Here is a 12,594-nt window from a genome sequence, read left to right on the forward strand (position 1 = left end):
AAGAACATTGAAAGAAAAGCTTAAGTGGTTTTAATAATTAAAGAACATAAACATGAAATCAATGAAAGTAAATGATTGATTGAAGAAAGAACAACAAAGAAAGATGATTGATTGATTGAAATATAAAAGCAAATAACAAGATTGAAATGAAGAACAATAAAGTAAATAACTTGAATGAAAAAAAGACTAGAAATTAAATCCTACATGACACTAGATTAAGTCTAGGTGTATTCTCTCTCCCTAACTTTTAGTTTATATACCCCTACTTTATGTTTTTTACTGATTTGCCTTTCTCCATTACATTTGAGACACCTCACCCTTTACTTTATGCTTTTTCTTTTTGATTTCTTCTTGATCAAGATAGGTTTTGGAGAATGCCATATTTAGTGTTAAATACCTCCATCTTTTGTCTTCTGAGTTGAGGCTTTTGACCTTTAACTTTTTCAGTACTTTTTTTATAGCAGCTTATCGTCTTCATAATAAGCGTGATTAAGGTTCCTTTTGGTGCGAAGATGCAGCTTTTATGATAAGTGGTATGATAAATGACTTTTATGATAAGTGGTATGAATTTCTCTATAACTTGAAAAAGACAATAAAAGCTATGAGTTGTCTTTTCATTAAGCGTAAGAAGGGCTGTAATGCAGTAATGTAAGGGTAATAAAATGCACATTTGGGAGCTGATCAAACCTCCATCTTGTATACGACTCATACCGCTTACAAGCGATTTTCACATTCCACCAAACATGTTCATTCTTCTACCCATCATCCACGGGTTTGAACACGAGTTAACGTACGAACATCTATGCCGGATACATGAAGTATGTAATACTTTCCATCATCTGGACATCACCGACGATCAAGTAAAGCTACGAGTGTTTCCTTTCACTCTAGCTGGTAAGAGTCACATATGGCTTCTTTCTTAGAAGCCCAATTCCTTCGATACATGGGGAAAGGTTTTGTTCTCCTTCATGAAGTACTTTCCATTGAAGAAAATAGAAGAGATAAGAAGTAAGATACAGTTCTTCAGACAGAGTTTAAGTGAGACATTTTCCGAAGCATGGGATAGATTCTCTGACCTACTCCATTTATGTCCTCATCATAATTAACTAGAAAAATCCATTCTTGTCCAATGTTTCTTCAAAGGTCTTCTCCAAGAACACAAAGTAACCGTCGACATCATGAGTAATGGTAATTTTTTGGATAGAGGTGCAACCGAAGCTTTAACCTTTCTTGGAAACTAAGCTGAAAAGAGTATCCATTGGGGCGATATAAACAATTCCAGAATAGCCCAACCCAGTACATCTAAGGCTAGTGGTATTTTTGAGGTGAAATCTGATCTAGAAATCAAAACTTTAATTGAAACCCTCACAAGAAAGATAGATGCCCTCACAACCAAACAAAAATAAACCAAACTCCTTATCCTGTCATGAACATAAATACCTCACCATGCAATTTTTGTTTAAACTTAAATCATATAGATGCTACCTGTCCCTTGATCACAAACCTATCATCACTTCAACTAGAAGAAGTATGTGCTTTAAATGTACCAAATGCACCATGGAGACAACATCCAAACTTTGCATGGACTAATATTCCATAAACCCAACCACCTCCAGGTTTCAATAAACCACCAAATATAGTTAGACAAGGACAAGGTACCTATAACAATCAGAACATAGCAATGGTTCCATCCCATTTTAACCAGAACTACCAGCCTATCAACAACCAGAGAGACCTAGTTCCAGTTACACCATCAACTAGTGTCCGAACAGATAAGCCCACCGAGATAATGCTATCTATCATGCAATAACAAACCCAAATTCTAGCCTCCATGCAACAATCTCTGAACCTGTTAGCCTAAGATAAAACCAAAAAAGGTGTGTTCCCAAGACAAGCTATTCAAAACCCTAAACAAACAAATGCAGCCTTTGAAGCAACAAGTAACGTGAACGAGCGAAGCTAGAGCACTACAAATTCTTTCATGATCATCCTATCTACGAGGATTAAATCCCCTTTTCCACGATGTATTCCTTTCCATTCCATTCCACATTTTGCTTTAAAAGGAATACATCAATAAGGTAACCGGACCCTCCATTTGGAGTGTGTGGTTGTAAGTGCCGGAGCCTTAGTCCATGTATATCTCGCATATTGATCAGTCTCCAAATGTGCGTTTTGTTACTTTTACAATGCTTCAAATATACCCTTCTTATGTTTAATGAACATAAAACTTATAGCTTTTGCTACCTTTTGTGGGATACGAGCCATTCAGGACATATACTCCTAATCCATGCATTTTAGTGCAAAAAAGAGTGCTATCAACGCTGCTTGGGAAGATTCCAGCTTAGGAGAAAAAGTGTTGCAAAGTCAAAGTCAACAGTCAATAGTTAGGGACTCGAAACCAAAAGACGGAAGATCATGTCCTTAACCCACAAGACCAAAGATTAAGTAATCAACTCAAAAGTTGGCATCATTAGTAAGCTTGTTCAAGAAGATACCAAAACCCTAATAAGGTGTCTTATTTCTAAAGGATGAGGGCAAAGTTGTAATATGGAAATGGTGTAGTATATAAGCCAAAGTGAAAGGAGAGAGAACTTACCCTAGAATTAATCTTTGATCATTAGGAGTAATGTAAGTAAGTAGGAGTTGGATATCATAATTAGTTAATTGTTTTTATTTCATTTTAATACATTGTTTTCCATTTTCATTGATTTCAAGCTTCAACCTTTATTGATTATAGTTGCTTTTCTTCCATTCAAAGTGTTTTATTTTTCTTTTCATAACAATAGTTATTCAAATTAAAACTTCTTTTATATGTTTCATTCACCCAACCAAAGTTGGTTATACTCATCTGAATCAAGCAAATGAGTATAACTTGCTAACCAAGTTACTTTTTTCATATCAAGTTCTTCATGCTTTTTGTTAAAAAACAACTCTTATTTCCATGTTTTCAATATCAAAAAAACAATAGCTAGTTTTCATCATTATTATACATAAAAAACCAACCCAAAAACAATAGAGGAATCAAGAAAAAGGTTTTCTCCAACACCATTCTTCCCACTTAGATCTAAGATGAACAAAAAAATCCCCAAACCCCACTTTCTACCTCAAAAAATGGCACCGTCGTCATGGATCTACAGATTTGAGAAGAATAGTTAATCAAATGGGGAGTATCTCTCTTCTTCCAAAATTTCTCAACTTGTTTTTCTTAATCTTTAGTTTTCCTTTGTGTTGGATCTTACTGATCCATTTTATTTTTGATTTCAGGTCTCCATCTGAGTTGGAAACAACCTTGGGAAGCATCTGGAGGAAGCCAATCAAAAGTGGCTGGAGCACCGACCGCGACCACCCGAGCTTGACTCGAGCCCGTCCGCATCGACCTGCGTCCGCCTGCAATCCGCCTGTCCACCTCACTGAACCAGGACAAATCCTTGGCTTAGATTGAAGATGTTTAAGGGTATAACTTTTTACTTAACTCGTATTTGTGTAATTGTTAATGGTTTAAAACTAGATAGATTTCAAAGATTTAGTGTTCTTCAAATTCCAAAAAAATTAAAAAAAAAAAAAAAAAATAATAATATATATATATATATATATATATATATATATATATATATATATATATATATATATATATATATATATATATATATATATATATATAGATAACTTAGAAAATAACAAAAGATAAGGTTAAGTTGTTTAGAAAATAACAACAACTTAGTTTATTATCATTTTTAGATAAAGTTTAAGTTGTTTAGAAAATTTCATATTTTGCTTTTATCATTATTAATTAGGATAATATCAACTTGCTTAAAGATAAGGTTTAGGATAATATCAAACTTAGGATTAATTAAATATATAATATTTGTCTTTTTGGTTTAAGTTGTTTTAAACTTAGTTTATTATCATTTTTAGATAAAGTTTGTTGGATTTTGCTTTTATCATTATTAATTAGGATTTTTGCTTATCAAACTTAGGATTAATATAGGAAATATTTGTCTTTTTGGTTTAAGTTTTAAACTTACCAAGTGTTGGACATGGGACATCTCGAACTTGCTTTAAAGATAAGGTGAGGTAGTGTGACAATACGCTCACGCATTACGAATCAACTCAAAATTTAAAAATTCAATCTTTGACATTTATTGTTAGTTTTCATAATCACGTAGTTAATAGTTAAATCACGTTTAGTTATGTTTTGTTAAATGTGGTTACTTTTTGCTATACATTTCTGTCAATTTTGCCCACGAAGGCAAATTTGTAAACCTATTGGCTTCGCCACATTTTGACCCGACTTGTGGGTCTTAGATAGATTAAACTTGTAATCGTAAGGAAACGCTTGAATGGTGGGTTGACACGCTAAACGCCAAATACTTCATCAACCCCACCATGTCGCCTTCACCCCAAGGGTCGTGTACGCACACCTTGGGCGGTACTTTCTAAACCTTCTCGCTCCAAAGTGTTAAGAGGATACTTGCATGTTTAAGGCATGATTATATGATTGTGTGATTTATATTTCAGTCTCGTCTTTACATTAACGCTAAGGCTAAACCCGAGCCCTAAAAGAACAAAAAGTGGGATTAAACCCCACTTTAGAACGGACGTTGAGTGAACTGTTTGTTGCATAGACCAAACTAAAAAGATAAAATCAATCAAGCAAAGCCAATCTAGTCACGTCCATTAGGACAAACATGTAGCATGAACATGGAGAATAGATAGCTACCAGATTCTAGTAGACCAACCACCTTACTTACTCCCCTCCCCAAGAAATACCGAGAGTGAGATTCTTGGTGGCACACTATCTGGTGAAGTGGCAATCTTCCCTCTTGACGTGTGTAAAGCCAAAATCCTAGATTTGCGCTCACTATTCAATTTGAACAGGGCATAGTATCTAATATATAGACATTGTATGCAAACTTTTCAAAAACTTCAAGGTCACAAATGGATTTCTGCAGATTGTGCATCGTTCTTGTTTGAGCATTAATGGATTACCAATTTATGGAACAACCATCATGGAATTACAATGCAAACCCAGAACCTTGTTCTTGTTGTGGTAGTCCGTATCATTGGGTGTCTCAATGCACATCATATGCCGAGGTTGAGTTCACTACGGAAAATCTTTACAATTTCGAACCTCAATTTTCAAACTTTCATAGTACCCAATCCCCAGAGTTTTCTAATCATGCAAATAATTCATGGAGTTCCATCACAGATAGTCAACCACCATTCATGTATCCATATGGTTAGTTAGAGTACAGTTTCACCCAAAGCCTATTACCATTCACATCACCATTGATAAGAGCCCAAAACTGTAGTTTTAACCCTATAACAGTCATACTTTTAGACCAATTATATGAGTAATAATTAAGAGTTAACACTGATTACGTATTTTTATGCATTTCAGGTTTCAAAGTCCATTATGTGCAGAAATGTGCCACTTTAGCGAGATAAAGGAGCAAAGGTCGGCTACTAAGTAGTTCCGTGATTAAAGGCCAAGATTCAAGAAGACAAAGCCTTCCTAAGCCCGGTCAAAAGCTGAAAAGTCGACACGGGCGTAAACAAAGACACAAGTCGTGAGAACTTCCGAAGGCGTATCTTTGGACTCAGACCTCGGAATGGGGCCTACCTTATGTCAAAACGACCGGCTCGGAAAGAGCTTTCCAATGGTCTAAGTCTTGACCCAATCAGAGGAGCAGACGTAGACGAAAAGTCTGTTGAAGCCAACTGCAGCTGAAGAGGCCTTTTTGGACTGAAAGAATTGGGTTTTGGGCCTGATTCTCTGGCCCAAAATATGGCTCCAAGCCCATGCACGATTTTTGGATCTGAAAGTATAAAAACCAAAGCTTAGCTCCTGGTTAATGGTAGTTAGTTAGACCTAAAACAATATAGATAATTTTAGATCTAGTTTAATTAATAAAATTAAGTTTTAGTTCCATTTTCAATTCTTGTTTTAGATTAAGTCTTTGAATCATTGTTCTTGATTGATTAGATAATTAAAATAGTTATTTTATCAATTTCGAATTGTGTTATTTCAATCTATTAGATCTAGTTTTAATTATTGTTGGTTACCATTTCTTAGTTGTTAATTAGAATTTAATTATCGTTTAGTTTAGATTAGTGAATTTCGAATCTTTGATAATATGTTTAGTTTAGATTCATATGGGAATGATTGCGGAATGATTCAAGGCTAAAACCTCCATTGGAGGGGTTGATGAAGCCTTGATGAAAACTTAGTGGTATAGTGTAGAAGCATTGTAGAATCTATTCCAATCTAGAAGGTCGTGCTTCGCCATGAGAATGGGTGGACGACCTCACATGCTAGTTAGTATTCGGTAGAAATGCCATGAACACTAGGGATTAGAACTCAAATTCTTGCCGTAAGAACGTGAGAATCGAGATACAAGAATCTATACTAGGTTATTAAGTTGGATTCGAGGTGGATTCAATTCCCCTCTAATCCTTTATCTAGATTCAAAAACAATCGTATTTCCATAGCATTCGTAGTTAAATCATCAAATAATCAATTTCATATTGTATCGTAGTATAACACCCTTCGTAAAGCTCTCATTAGACTTAAAGACCGACTAATTAGACTAGAAAACATTCCATGCTAGAGCACTAGGAGTGGAACGAATTTGTTGCTCCACTCTATCTCGATAGAATTGAGAGTAGAAACTTTGATAAGCAATCTAGCATCGTAAGATAGTTTGTAGTTTTATTTTTGTATAGAGTTTCATCGCTTTATTTCGTAGGTAAACTATTAATCAATCTTATGATTTATCAAATGGTGCCGCTGCCATCTTAGTGGACTTTAGCATTGTTTTCATAGTAGAATTAGTCATTTTTAAGTCCCATTAAACCCACCCACCCTTGTTTGATTCATACTGTGGTTATCCGTTTCAGCGTCGAAAAATTCCGCGACAAAATTACATCGAAGCAACGGCGCTTATATAAAGGAGCGCACACCGCTCTATAACACGGAACACGAGCCCTGCCCGCCGACCGCGACCGCCTACTCATACCGAAGCGACCATACCTCATACCGAAGCTTAACCGCTAAGTAATCATGGAACAAGGAGCCGACCCGCTTCTATCGCGAAGCGCCTGCGCCCTAAGCAAAATTTTCTGGATTTCTACAGGTTTGTTTCGAACTTCGATTTTCTAAGTTTTTCAGTGTTCTAACTTGTTATTTACACTGAACACGCGTAAACAAGACGCTATTCATAAGCAAAGCAAGGACGCTATCAGGTATTCCTTTCTTCCATACCTCGCATCTCCAGTTAGAGGTTCATACTAATATATCAAGATTGTTTGGATTGTTTTCGTGTTTAGACTTAGACTTGCATGAGATTAAGGTCTGGTCGGAGAAAAACACCGAACGTAATTAACCGTCAACGTCAACAAACAAATCTATCGAGTATACCAATCACTACATCTCTAACTACTATCCCACCAACCACACCTGACATAATGGCTGAAGAAAGAGAGACTCCTCTCTCCGACTTTTACAAAGCCTTGAGCGATAGCCCTAAATCTTGCATCGTTCTAGCAGACCCAGTGGGGGATTTTTGAATTCCCCCAAACATATTTAATTTGTTACCCGTTTTCCATGGTTTAGACCATGAAAAATCTTATCAACACATACGTAGGATTGAACAAGTCCTTACAACATTCCATCATCCTACGGTTGGTACGGAACAAATTAAACTGAGGGTATTCCCTTTCACCTTAGCCGATAAGGCGGCGTCTTGGTTAACTGCCTAAGCGCCTAACTCTGTGGACTCGTGGGCTAAACTTGTTCAGCTGTTTATGGAACATTTTTACCCACCCCTAAAGACGGATGAGATGCTTTCCAAGATTCATTTTTCCGACAAAATCCTCATGAATCGTTTTTCGAGGCTTGGAATCGTTTCACCGATCCGCTTATTGAGTGTCCACACCATAACCTAGCAAAAGACACGTTAGTTTTGCCTTTTTCAAAGGACTTCAACATCACCATAAAGAAGTCCTTGACATAATGAATGGGGGTAGTTTCCTAAGTAAAGGAGCCCTCGAGGCTTACAAATTTTTAGAAGATCAAACTAAACGTAATAACAATTTTGGGGGTAGTGATGATATCCCCCGCCTCTGTTAGTTCTTCTTCAACAGATTAAGGCCGCCCGGTATGTTTGAGATGAAACCCGATCTAGAACTTAAAAATTTAATCGAATCTCTAACTAAAAGGTTGAGGCTATTTCGTGCAACAAAAGCCTATCCCCGTGATGAATGTTAACTCCAACCCATGTAATGTCCGTTTGAGTCCCGAAAGCACTCTGACTCCTATTGTCCTCTCGCCTATGAACAATAACAATTAGAGCAAGATAATGTTTACTCCATTAATAACTATCCAATTCCTAATGCCCCATGGAGACAACATCCCAACTTTAGTTGGCGAAACAATCAACAAGTTTCACCTCCAGGGTCTAATAACCAAAATGTTAGGCAAGCAAACAACTATAATCAAGCTCCACCTAGGCAAGGCCAGGGACTAAGTCAGGGAAATTATAATAATTATAACAACCAAGCGCAACCACGACAAGGTTTATCACAAGGTCAGGGTAATTATAATAGTTATAATACCAATAGAGGTATCATTCCGGTTAACAATAGTAACTATCACAACCCACCCATAAATAATCAATGTGAGATAGTTCCAGTTGCACCACCTGTGACTACTACACAATCACATCCGGATCGTATAGACGCCTTTATACAGGTTACCCAACAACTTTTCCAATCAATGACTCAATCAAACCAACAGATCTTACAATCCATAAATCAGGGCATACAACAGTTTGGCCAAGAAAAAGCCCAACCCAAAAGGCGTGTTTCCGGACAAGCGATACCCAACCCTAAAACAACAAACACAGCCTTTGAGGTAAACGGTAATACTAGTGCGGAAACGACAATAGTAGGTGACCTGAATGCCATCACCACTCTCCGTTCTGGAAGAGTGGTTGATAACAAAGTAACTATGCCTATAGTTACCCCATCAGTACTCCCTACACCAGATATCGAACTAGATACCGAAATAGAAACTGAAGAGCCTACCACTGTAAAGGTACCAGTTAAACCACAACCTAAGAAACAGAAAGCCAAGGTAACACATCAAGTCAAGCCATACGCTAAATATAGAGAAAAACCACCATTCCCTCAAGTTTAGCCATGCTAACCAGGGATACAAACTTTGAGGAGATTAGGAACGTTTTCAAGAATCTAACGATAAACCTTCCTTTTCTCGAAGCTATTAAAAAGCTACCTAACCACGCTAAGTTTCTTAAAGAGTTGTGCACTACTAGGCGTAAGACCAACATACCTAAAGACGCCTTTTTAACTGAACAGTTCCCAACTTTATCCGAAAATAATGGAATCGTTAAGTACAAGGACCCTCGGTCGTCCCCATCAGTAAAATGCACCTTAGGAGATTCCTACACTAATCGACCACTTTATTAGACTTGGGGCGAAAGTGTTAACTTACTCCCCGTATTACTTGTATAAACAAATAGGTCTACAGGAAATGCAACCTACAAAAATAACGTTGCAATTAGCGGACAGGTCAATTAAGTATCCTAAGGGTGTAGTGGAAAATGTGCTTGTTAAGGTTCAGGATTTTTACTATCCTGCTGATTTTGTTATCCTCGATACAGAAGTCGCCAACGACTCTGTACCGATCATCTTAGGGTGCCCATTCTTAGCAACTGCCAACGCACTTATAAATTGCCGCGATGGTAAGATGTCCTTATCTTTTGGCCATCTTACAGTTGAGGTAAATGTTTTTAAAATGATGAAACAGTTACCAGATTCGTCTATAGATAGGGAGGTTAGCATGATCGAGAGCTTAGCTCAAGATTATTTTAACAACACGTTTCCTGAAAACAATATGTACAAATTCCTTTCTTTTGGAACTTCAGATTTTGTAAATGACTCCTACTTAGAGGAAGTCAACACCATCCTTGAGTCCACACCAATTGTAGATCCTTCGGCTGTTTCACATATTGAGTATGAAGACTTGCTACCTAAGAAAGTATTCATTATGCAAAATGAGGACCCCGACGAAACATCTATTGATTTTCCTTCCACCCCAGTGCTTAAACCCCTTCCACCAGAGTTAAAATATATTCAACTTGATCCGGATGGTAGTCATCCAGTAATTATATCTTCTCTGTTATCTAAGAATGAAGAGACACGTTTAATCCGGGTGATTAGGGAACATTGGTCTGCGATTGGTTGGTCCCTATCCGACATTAAGGGAATTAACCCTAATATTTGCACTCATCGTATCCATTTGGAGGATAACACAAAGACTTCTCGCGAACCTCAGCGTCGCTTGAACCCAGCCATGAAAGAGGTGGTTAGGGAAGAAGTCTTACGATTACTCGATGCGGGTATCATATACCCAATCTCTGATAGCGAATGGGTAAGCCCCATTCATGTAGTTCCTAAGAAATCGGGAGTTACCATGATACGAAATGGGAAGGGTGACTATGTTGTCACACAAGGTCCTATGAAATGGAGGATCTGTATTGATTACAGACGTTTAAATGCCATGACATGAAAGGATCACTTCCCTTTACCTTTTATAGATCAAATGCTCGAATGCCTAGCTGGTCATGCTTTTTATTGTTTTCTGGATGGCTACTCAGGCTATTTTCAGATTATTATTGATATTGATGACCAAGAAAAGACTACCTTCACATGTCCCTTTGGAACGTATGCCTATAAACGAATGCCTTTTGGCCTTTGTAATGCTCCTGGTACCTTACAGCGGTGTATGCTACATATATTTAGTGACATGGTAGAGCGCTTTATGGAAGTTTTCATGGATGATTTTTCTATCTATGGAGACTCCTTCACAGACTGTTTGTCTAACCTGTCTAAGGTTTTAACACGGTGTGAAGAAAAGAGCCTCGTTTTATAAAACTGGGAAAAGTGTCATTTCATGGTGAAAAAGGGCATAGTACTAGGTCACATCGTATCTAGTGATGACATCGAAGTAGATAAACCCAAACTAGATAAGATAGCGACCCTACCTAAACCACGGACTGTCCATGATATTAGAGCCTTTCTAGGCCATGCAGGTTTTTATAGGCGGTTTATTAAAGACTTCTCGAAAATAGCTAGGCCTTTAACTAATCTACTTTTGAAAGATGCAATCTTTGATTTCAATTTTAACTATAAGCAGGCTTTTGAAACTTTAAAAGCCACCCTAACCTCTCCACCAATTATACAGCCTCCCGATTGGTCTAAACCTTTCGAACTCATGTGTGATGCTAGTGACTATGCAGTTGGTGCAGTCTTGGGACAAAAACTAGATAATAAGTCCACTGTCATTTACTATGCTAGTAAAACATTAAACGATGCTCAACGAAATTATTCAACTACAGAAAAAGAATTCTTAGCTGTCATTTATGCATTAGATAAGTTTCGTCCTTATTTGGTTGGTTCTAAAACGTTAGTTTACACGGACCATGCGACACTTAAGTACCTTCTTGCAAAGAAGGATGCTAAGCAGAGATTAATCCGATGGATCCTTCTCCTGCAAGAGTTCACATTAGAAATAAAGGACAAAAGAGGGGTCGAAAACGTAGTTGCCGACCACTTATCTAGACTCACAAACGACGATCAGAGTGATTCTAAGTCCATACCGGACTCTTTTCCTGATGAGCATATGTATGCGATTTTTTCAGCACCATGGTATGCTGACATTGTAAATTATTTAGCGGCTGATGTTATGCCTTATAATTGGTCAAGAAATGAACGTAAGAAGTTCTTGGCTAGAGTTAAGTTATACTATTGGGATGAGCCATACCTTTTTAAGTATTGTGCGGATCAGATTATTCATCGTTGTATTCCCCAATGGGAATACAATGAAGTTCTATCGTTCTGCCATGACAAAGAGTGTGGTGGCCATTTTAGTGGGATGAAAACAACCGCTAAAGTGCTTCAATGTGGATTTTATTGGCCTACCCTTTTTAAGGATGCCCAAGTGCATTGCAAGACATGTATTCGTTGTCAACAACTTGGGCGAATCACGAAATGTAATATGATGCTATTAAATCCAATCTTAATAGTAGAAATTTTTGATGTTTGGGGCATTGATTTCATGGGTCCTTTCCCTGTTTCCCACGGTTTCATTTATATTCTAGTTGCCGTGGACTACGTGTCTAAATGGATAGAGTCCCTGGCTTGCCGTAGCAATGACCATAAGACAGTTGTATTTTTTATTAAAAAATATATTTTCTGTCGGTTTGGCATTCCTAAAGCCATCATTAGTGATGGTGGAACACATTTTGCAAAGAGAGTTGTTGCATCCCTAGTGAAAACGTATGGAGTTACACACAAAGTAGCAACTCCGTATCATCCACAAACTAGCGGACAAGTAGAAGTTTCTAATAGGAAATCAAAAAGATTTTAGAAACAATCAGAACCCCGATAGGAAAGATCGGGTCAAGAGTCTATATCGATGCCTTATGGGCGTATAGAACTGCTTTCAAAACTCCTATAGGTATGTCTCCCTTTAGACTTGTATTTGGGAAACCATGTCATTTGCCCGATGAA

At 37.4% G+C, this 12,594-nt stretch overlaps 1 non-coding gene across 1 annotated transcript; it reads right to left on the reverse strand.

The window, feature by feature from the left end:
- Positions 1–999: 999 nt before the first annotated feature.
- On the reverse strand, positions 1,000–1,104 carry LOC147525646 (small nucleolar RNA R71). Its single transcript, XR_015206044.1, has one exon. It is a non-coding gene; the product is annotated as a small nucleolar RNA R71 (small nucleolar RNA).
- Positions 1,105–12,594: the final 11,490 nt, after the last annotated feature.

This window comes from Coptis chinensis, chromosome 1 (assembly GCF_015680905.1).
Source record: "Coptis chinensis isolate HL-2020 chromosome 1, ASM1568090v1, whole genome shotgun sequence".
Taxonomy (NCBI): domain Eukaryota; kingdom Viridiplantae; phylum Streptophyta; class Magnoliopsida; order Ranunculales; family Ranunculaceae; genus Coptis; species Coptis chinensis.